The sequence below is a fragment of the Amia ocellicauda genome, chromosome 14, assembly GCF_036373705.1.
Source record: "Amia ocellicauda isolate fAmiCal2 chromosome 14, fAmiCal2.hap1, whole genome shotgun sequence".
NCBI classification, from domain to species: Eukaryota; Metazoa; Chordata; class Actinopteri; order Amiiformes; family Amiidae; genus Amia; species Amia ocellicauda.
The window spans coordinates 8,699,645-8,709,074 of NC_089863.1; the positions used below are offsets into that span (position 1 = coordinate 8,699,645).

The 9,430-nt window shown below is 32.7% G+C and overlaps 1 long non-coding RNA gene across 1 annotated transcript; it reads right to left on the minus strand.

Annotated features, from left to right (window-relative positions):
* Positions 1-874: 874 nt before the first annotated feature.
* On the minus strand, positions 875-4,860 carry LOC136768565 (uncharacterized). The gene is made up of 4 exons (XR_010821993.1): positions 4,720-4,860; positions 4,275-4,351; positions 3,243-3,369; positions 875-1,871 (listed from the first exon to the last, which is right to left on the minus strand). It is a non-coding gene; the product is annotated as an uncharacterized LOC136768565 (long non-coding RNA).
* Positions 4,861-9,430: the final 4,570 nt, after the last annotated feature.

A 9,430-nucleotide genomic window follows, 5' to 3' on the forward strand; every position in this document is an offset into this window, starting at 1 on the left:
GCTCGCCATCAATCCGGACATGACATGTGGAGATGGCCGCCAGAGCTTGGACGGGGACTTGCCCTGTTGCAACATCTCTTGTAAAAACTGTAATATGACCCCAATGGGACAGTGAATTGGGTCTTGACTGCTGGCTTAGCACCAGGTGCTAAACGTCCGCCAGCGGTAAGAATACTGCGACCTCATAGAGGGAGCTCTCGCCGACTGAATACTGGCTACTACCGCGTCTGACAGACCGCAGGCAATCAGTCGCTGCTGCTCAGGGTCCAGGCCCAGAGCTGGAGGAGGCCTGGTTTGGGGTGCCAAAGCATGCCCTGCACCTGGGACAACAAGTCTGCTCTCACTGGGAGCTGCCAAGGCTCTCCATAGAGGAGGGTGATTAGGTCTGGGAACCAGAATCTGCGAGACCACCAAGGGGCTATCAGCAGAAATGTTGCTCGTTCTCTCCTGACCTTCTCCTGGACCACCAGGAGAAGGGGGAACGGTGGGAATGCATAAAGGAGACAGCGTGGCCATGTGTGGGCTAGGGTTATTGAGGGGTCTTGGATGGAGAACCTTGCATGTCCTCGAAGTTCTGGGATAGTCACTCGGGGGAAAGGGCTGCATTTCACTCCTCCTGCAACACCAAATGAAACACTTTCTGTAAAAGGAGGCTCGCTCTGAGATTGAGAGACAACTAGAAATGGAGGACAAGACACTAATTCAGGAGTCAATTGAGTCAAGAAGCTTCACAGAGATTATTATTTTTCAAAAGAAAGGAAGAAAGAAAGATGAGGGTCCAAAGCACAAAAACAAGTGTTCAAATTATCATATTTTATTCAATAGTATATACATTCATGGAAAAACACATATTATTATTATTATTATGATCATTATGTATTCAATTTAACTTTTTTAACAAAAAAGCAAAATCAAAGCAATTTCAAAAAAATTACGTGGCCAGTATATCTGCATGCAATTCTGCTCTGTTTGATACATTTTTAAGGAAGGTCAAAGGTTCAAGCTCAAAGTAAAACTTTAGAATTAGGAGCCAATTAATGATTTGCTGCCAACAAGAATGGGTGAAGATAAAGAATTATACACATCTGTTACCTGCATTTCCTCACATACCAAATAAACTTCTACTACACTTTTGTACAAACCAGGCTACAATTTCGACAAATGAGAGGCGATCTCAAGAGCAGTCTTAGAAAAGTTACAAAGTACAGGCACTTTCATGCAGACCAGACAGGAGAGAAAGATAAGAGGCCACATGTCTGTCCTGTGATGAGTGCAAGTTCGGTTTCTGCCTGACACCTCGTTAGGAAAACCCATATATGGCTAAACCAGGGACGATTAAGGCATACGTAATGTTTAATATTAGGGGGGATTGTATGATGTATCAAGCCCAAATTACTGGTGAAAACTGGTTCTTATCTGACTGTTCTACTGGCTATCAGGGCTGAACGATATGGGGCACCAAATGCAAACCAGCATTCACTTTTTTCAAGTGTGTTTTTTCCACATTAATAAATATTTCATTTTTATAAACAAATACTTAAAGAGATGTTAAATTTCCATTTTTGAAAAATAAATAGTCATCGTTTGATTAAATGTTTAGCTAAATCCTAAGTATGGGCTTTCCAAACTATACATTTAACTTTAAAATTAAGACTTAAGTAGTGATAATGGTTCTTTATGTCAAAGTGACAGCCGGAAGTCCCACCCTCCCTACGTACAATAGATGGGAAGGCCCACCTCACCTTCCGTGACCCTCCCTGTCAGCCATCTTGGATGGCAGCCATTTGTAACGTCATAGGTCATCTTGAATAGCGGCCATCTTGGATGGTGGCCATCTTGTAAAGTCATAGGTCATCTTGGATGGCAGCAGCCTGTTTTAGTAAATTAAAAAATAAGTTTTATATATATATATATATATTAGGTTATATTGTTTAATGATACTGTTTTAGTAAATTAAAAAATAAAAGTTTTAAATACTTATATATTAGGTTATATTGTTTTATGATACTGTTTAAGTAAATAAAAAGAGACTATATATATTAGGTTATAATGTTGTATGATACTGTTTTAGTAAATTAAAAAATAAAAGTTTTAAATACATATATATTAGGTTATATTGTTTTATGATACTGTTTTAGTAAATAAAAAAGAATAAGAAAAAATATATATATTTTATTTTAGGTTATAATGTTTAATGATTCGTTTTAGTAAATTAAAAAATAAACATTTTATATATATTAGGTTATATTGTATACATTTGAGAAAAATAAAAGTTGTAAATACACATATATATTTTATTTTAGATTATAATGTTTGATTATACTGTTTTAGTAAATTAAAAAAATAAGAAAAATATACATTTTTTATATATTTAAGGTTATATTGTTTTATGATACTGTTTTAGTAAATTAAAAAAGAAAAATGAATATTTACCCAGAGTGGGATTTGAACCCACATGGACATACGTCCATGTGTTTTTAGTTTATATGTTTTATGATTAAGGCTTAGGATGATACTGTGTTGGCAAAATAAAAAGGTAAGAAAAAATCAATTAAGAAATGTATAGACTTACATATATTGCATGTCATTACATACATATTTAAGCAAACACAGATAAACACACATGCCTATATCTCTTTAGTTTATATTTATCAAAAGACACTAAAGTCAAATACACCACTTTTCTTAGCGAACAACAGTGAAATGTATAGAATTATATCTGTACATTTTGATCAGCCCTGTACTTTGTTACATTATGTTAATTATATTTGTTACATTAGTGAATGCTCAAACATAGCCTTAACATGTATCATATTTAAGAATATACTGCATTTATTTTCATTACACATACATACATATATGTATATATACATATATACATATATATGCAAACACACACACACACACACACATATATAATAATACAAATTTTTTGTTTTATTTATCAATAGACACTAAAGACTAGTGAAGCACAGAGAGAGACTCAGTGAAGCACTATTTGTGAGTACTCATATGTATAAAATTATATACATGTATATATAATATAATTTGTGCTCAAATGTATAGAATTAATAAAATACACAAACACACACACACAATGGTGACTTTTATTGTGACAAACAAGCATTTTACAACATGGAACATAGTCAGAAGTAGAAAAAAGATACTCCAAAAAATGTTGTACAGATAATTAATTAATTTCTGGTTCACAACACCAACATTGGACAGAAAGAAACACTGACCTGTACGGAGTAATGTCATTCCATTACATTTCCAGCATATTCCATATATATTCTATTAAGTCTTTCACTGTTGGCTTCTTTTTCAAAGTTATGCCTGATTCTGGCAACAAAGTATATCAGGTATCTACTGTAAATAAAGTGAGAAACACTTAAGTTTCTATTCCTTTGGAAATACTTTATTTTTCAAACCTACAAATACATGGTGACAACTGCAAGCAAGAAACACATACAAAACACAGAAATAGGGACCACATTGCAAGGATATAATATTCACAAAAGGTATTTTACTGCAAATTTCAAGTTTTGTAAAATTATATATATATATATATAATGTCTAGGAGTAATCTGCAAACTACATAGTGAAAATGCAATCAGTCTTTAACACACACAGCAGACTGAAATAAGCACAATGTCATATTTATATGACAGGAAACTCCATTCTACTAAACCCTGAAACTCTGAAAAATAACTACAAACTCTATGTTTTGTAAAATGGCTTATTTCACAGACACAGAAACAAATAGGCTCACCCTCAACATAGTCCAAAGTATGATGTAAACTTACAGGTTTACCTGTAGCACAGGGGTATTATTAATCTATTCATGCAACTTTTAGACACTTGTACAGAGCCAACAACAGCATTGAGAGCGGGTAGCAGGGCTTAGACAATGCTGTGCGCTGGGGTTTAAAATGACTCTGTAGGCCAGGGCTTCAAAACCCCTTTTTAACATTGTCCAATTAGCCTCCAACCCCTAAAATGCTAAGACATGTTTTTTGTATCATATGTATTACTGTTGTATTACTATGTACATTAATGTGGTTTATACTTTTGATTTAATTTGACATAATTATCATATTTTTAAGTACAAATTAATAAATACAAATAACTACTATATAATAATAGTAACAATAATGCAAAAACATATTAATATTTACTTACAAAATAATATATATAAAATAACAATATAATAATAATAATAATAATAATAATAATAATAATAATAATTTTAAAACATATTAAACAAAACTCACCCTGACTTTGTCACAACCGCAGGATGGGGAACCTCTGCTGTAGACCCTCATCCACTCTGTCAAGAGTTTGTAGGTGACTTGTAACACAAGTGCAGAAGCATGAAAACTCAGTCTTGGTGGGGTGTTTCTGTCCAGTGGTCTGATCTGATACAACTTTCTACTACATTTCATATTCTATTAAAATTAGAACAAATGAGTAGTTCATAAAAAAAAGTGTTAAATCTACTCCTCTTATGAGTGTCTCTACAGCCCCTCATTGCTCCCTTGCATTACAGAGCATGACACGTGCTCTTCACATTGAAATTCACATTCATGTTGATGTAGGACTCGTCAACAGAAAACTGTACAATAATACATGAAATACGTAAACAATACAAACATTAAGAAAATAATCCACTTTCAATCTGACATTTCACAGTATATACATTAAATCAATTTGAATTACCTCATGGCTTTCCTCAGGCTCGGAGCCAGGCCCGGTCTTGCCATCAGCGTCAGAAGCTGAGCGCTCTGTGTAAGATTCAGAGTATCGTTCAGCTGTGAGCGGTGGAGAGGGGAAAGGGAGATGCAGAGCAGGCAGGGTGTCTGTGAGACGGGTCTCTATCCTGCTTGTCCTGCAGAGCCTCTCTTATCTGAAATGGCACTGGACACACCCAAAGCAGCAACGCCCCCAGACAGCAGCTCCTTAAGAGAGGACACTGTCAAATTTAACATTCAATAAAAGTCCACTGTTTTGACCATTTTCAGTTGAATTAATCCTCAGCATCAAATGCATTGAGACCGTACACAGCTTCCAGATGACTTGTACTTTAAGATATGTTGTATATTTAGGCTACCCTGTTATTGCTTGAATAAAATGTTATTTCATGAGAGCAGTAAGAAAAAGGGGGAACAAAGATATATAATTGAATGAATCATTTTAAGCACTCTTGCTATTAGAAATAACTAAGATGAAGGCCTAAACTGGCTATCTACTAACTGTTTAAAAAGAGAAATGGTTTTCTGTGAGTGTGCTAAAGAATTGAACTTCTCATTTCTGTCATTACAGTGAAATAACCGGAATACGTAGTATATACCTAACAGTTGCTTAGATTTAAATGCTTTTCTTTATGAAATGTAAGATGAGTGCTCAGAACAATTAGACATCTATATTTCTACCTGGGCTTGATTATGTTGACAGTTTATGACTGTGCTTTGCCATTAATCCAGATTTCACCTTGTTCTCTATGGGTTGGTTTCAGAGCATGATTAGCACTAGTTTAAGTACATTACTCAGAATATGGCATTCACCATGGTGGTATTTTGGTATACAAAATGATTTAGGCTGAAGGACAATAAACCATTGGTATATAGTACTATACTAGGTTAGCAAAAGTAATTTACCCATGCACATACACAACTTATAGTCTGAATTAAACCTTATTGGATCTGTCTCACATGTACCAACTTTTCAAATCTCAATTTGACTTACTAGTAAAAGTTACAAAGTGAGAGGGATTTAACCAAAGACAAAGAACTATTTTTTTAATTAAACCTTAATAATTTTTGCCATTATCAATATGTTGAATACCTAAAATGTGCACATAACAGAAATATTTACACAGGCATGTGTTTCCTTATGAGACTAGTGAAGGCTTAAAAGTGATAATAATAAAAAGAAAGACATGTGTCAATATTGGTCTCTTAAAGGGAACTGTATAGAAACAACTCATTTGTGCTATTAGAATAAGTAAACTGAATATGGCACACAAAGACTGTGCGGCAATAATTAAACTGCTCTGTAGTAAAAACCATGAAACCGGGTCTGATTACATATTCCTTCTTTTATTGTTATTCTTAGTTATTCTCTGGATTAGTGTCCTGGAGAAGGACAGCACATACTTATCAGATTGGGTGGGAAACGGCAGAGCCCTGAAGGTGGTTATCAGTAACAAGCGATGGCTACGTTCTAGATAAGGCCCTACAACCAGGCCTGGCCATAACACCCCAACGACAGAGCCAGAGAGCTCGTGTTTATGTAGCCGGCCTACGAACCCAGTACTCAGAGTGTTTTTTTAAATTATTTAAAACCGTCTTATACTTTCTCACTCTATATTGATACATGTACATTATGTAAAAAAATAAACACACTTTGATGTTGTGGTATTGCATGAGCATTTCACTTCTTTTCTACGTATTATATCTGCTTAGAAATGTTCAGTCCTGATCATTTAGACAATCTCATTCTTAAACATGAACTATTTATCTAAATTGTGTATATATGTATTACCTTTAAATATATGTATATCTTACTGTCTGTCTGGCTAAATGGAAAGAGTATTTTGTACGTTATTATTTTACCATTCTACACTTACTATGCTCTCTTGTAATCTTTGTCTGTATTGCAGTTTGGGGTGTACAGTATTTCACCCTATTCAAACAAAACAGTTATTCAGTTATGAAATCTTCAGATGGCCATGTTTTGTTCTAAAACAATGTAAACAAGTTGAAATCTTTTTTAAAAACATGTCAAGGTAAACATGTTTGTACTGGTTTATCCACAGAGAGATATATGACTGGCACAGGTATTCTTCTAGCACATGTACACCTAACAAAGAACCATAACATGGCATGATGATAAAACATGATATACATAGAACGTTAAGTGATATAACACCATGGTTTTGTGTAAAAACAATTAATGGTCGTGTCAGCACCTAAGACTTTTGAAGTAGGAGGGGAGGCCTTTGTGTGATAATTGTAGTGAAGAAACTGAAACTTTGAAGGCAATTATTTCTGTCTCTGTGAAGAGTAATATGCCCGGGCAGCCTCGTCCCTCTGTATGTCTGGCTTCCTGTAGGAGATTTCAGACCAAAGCTGCTACACTGTCCTCTCACTCTTGAGCTGCAAACTGCTGCTCTGGCTGCTTCTCAAAGCTTTTGCAAATGCACTAAATCATTGTGGGTCTAAACTTCATCCTGTGTCTACAAGCTAGAGATGCTCTTGATCCCTTCATGTGAATAGAAACTATTCACTCCATTATAGAACAAATAACATATCAAAGGTAATATTTGGTCATAAAGTCATGGCCTTATATGGGGTAAACCATGAAATATTGTACTAACTAAAGTATTGTGGGTTTCTAAAATTCATGAAATTATACTATATATTAAACACCGTGACAATTGGGAACTATTACAATATGTCAATAGCTTTAATGTAATTATACATATTGTCATACATGAGCTGATGTCCTTAATAATAATAATAAAGTCAAGAAACAACATAATGTTGTGAACCAGAAATTAATTACAAGTATCTGTACAACATTTTTTGGAGTATCTTTTTTCTACTTCTGACTATGTTCCATGTTGTAAAATGCTTGTTTGTCACAATAAAAGTCACCATTGTGTGTGTGTGTTTGTGTATTTTATTAATTCTATACATTTGAGCACAAATTATATTATATATACATGTATATAATTTTAAACATATGAGTACTCACAAATAGTGCTTCACTGAGTCTCTCTCTGTGCTTCACTAGTCTTTAGTGTCTATTGATAAATAAAACAAAAGACTTGTATTATTATATATGTGTGTGTGTGTGTGTGTTTGCATATATATGTATATATGTATATATACATATATGTATGTATGTGTAATGAAAATAAATGCAGTATATTCTTAAATATGATACATGTTAAGGCTATGTTTGAGCATTCACTAATGTAACAAATATAATTAACATAATGTAACAAAGTACAGGGCTGATCAAAATGTACAGATATAATTCTATACATTTCACTGTTGTTCGCTAAGAAAAGTGGTGTATTTGACTTTAGTGTCTTTTGATAAATATAAACTAAAGAGATATAGGCATGTGTGTTTATCTGTGTTTGCTTAAATATGTATGTAATGACATGCAATATATGTAAGTCTATACATTTCTTAATTGATTTTTTCTTACCTTTTTATTTTGCCAACACAGTATCATCCTAAGCCTTAATCATAAAACATATAAACTAAAAACACATGGACGTATGTCCATGTGGGTTCAAATCCCACTCTGGGTAAATATTCATTTTTCTTTTTTAATTTACTAAAACAGTATCATAAAACAATATAACCTTAAATATATAAAAAATGTATATTTTTCTTATTTTTTTAATTTACTAAAACAGTATAATCAAACATTATAATCTAAAATAAAATATATATGTGTATTTACAACTTTTATTTTTCTCAAATGTATACAATATAACCTAATATATATAAAATGTTTATTTTTTTAATTTACTAAAACGAATCATTAAACATTATAACCTAAAATAAAATATATATATTTTTTCTTATTCTTTTTTATTTACTAAAACAGTATCATAAAACAATATAACCTAATATATATGTATTTAAAACTTTTATTTTTTAATTTACTAAAACAGTATCATACAACATTATAACCTAATATATATAGTCTCTTTTTATTTACTTAAACAGTATCATACAACAATATAACCTAATGTATATGTATTTAAAACTTCTTAATTTTTTTATTTACTAAAACAGTATCATAAAATAATATTATTTATTTAAAACTTTTATTTTGTAATTTACTAAAACAGTATCATACATTATAACCTAATATATATATTATCTTTTTATTTACTTAAACAGTATCATAAAACAATATAACCTAATATATAAGTATTTAAAACTTTTATTTTTTAATTTACTAAAACAGTATCATTAAACAATATAACCTAATATATATATATATATATATAAAACTTATTTTTTAATTTACTAAAACAGTATCATAAAACAATATAACTTTAAAAATGTATATGTGTTTAAAACTTGTATTTTTTAATTTACTAAAAGCGTATCATAAAACAATATAACCTTAAAAACACCGTTTATGCTATTAAACATTACACCTCCACACCAGCAGGGTGAGGTACCCTTAGACCCTCACCATGATGGATGTCACCCTAGCAAGATGGCTACCATCTTACCAGATGACCTATGACCTTACAAGATGGCCACCGTCCAAGATGGCCGACATCCAAGATGACCTATGACCTTACAAGATGGCAGCCATCCAAGATGGCTGCTGCCATCCAAGATGACCTATGACTTTACAAGATGGCCACCGTCCAAGATGGCCGCTATTCAAG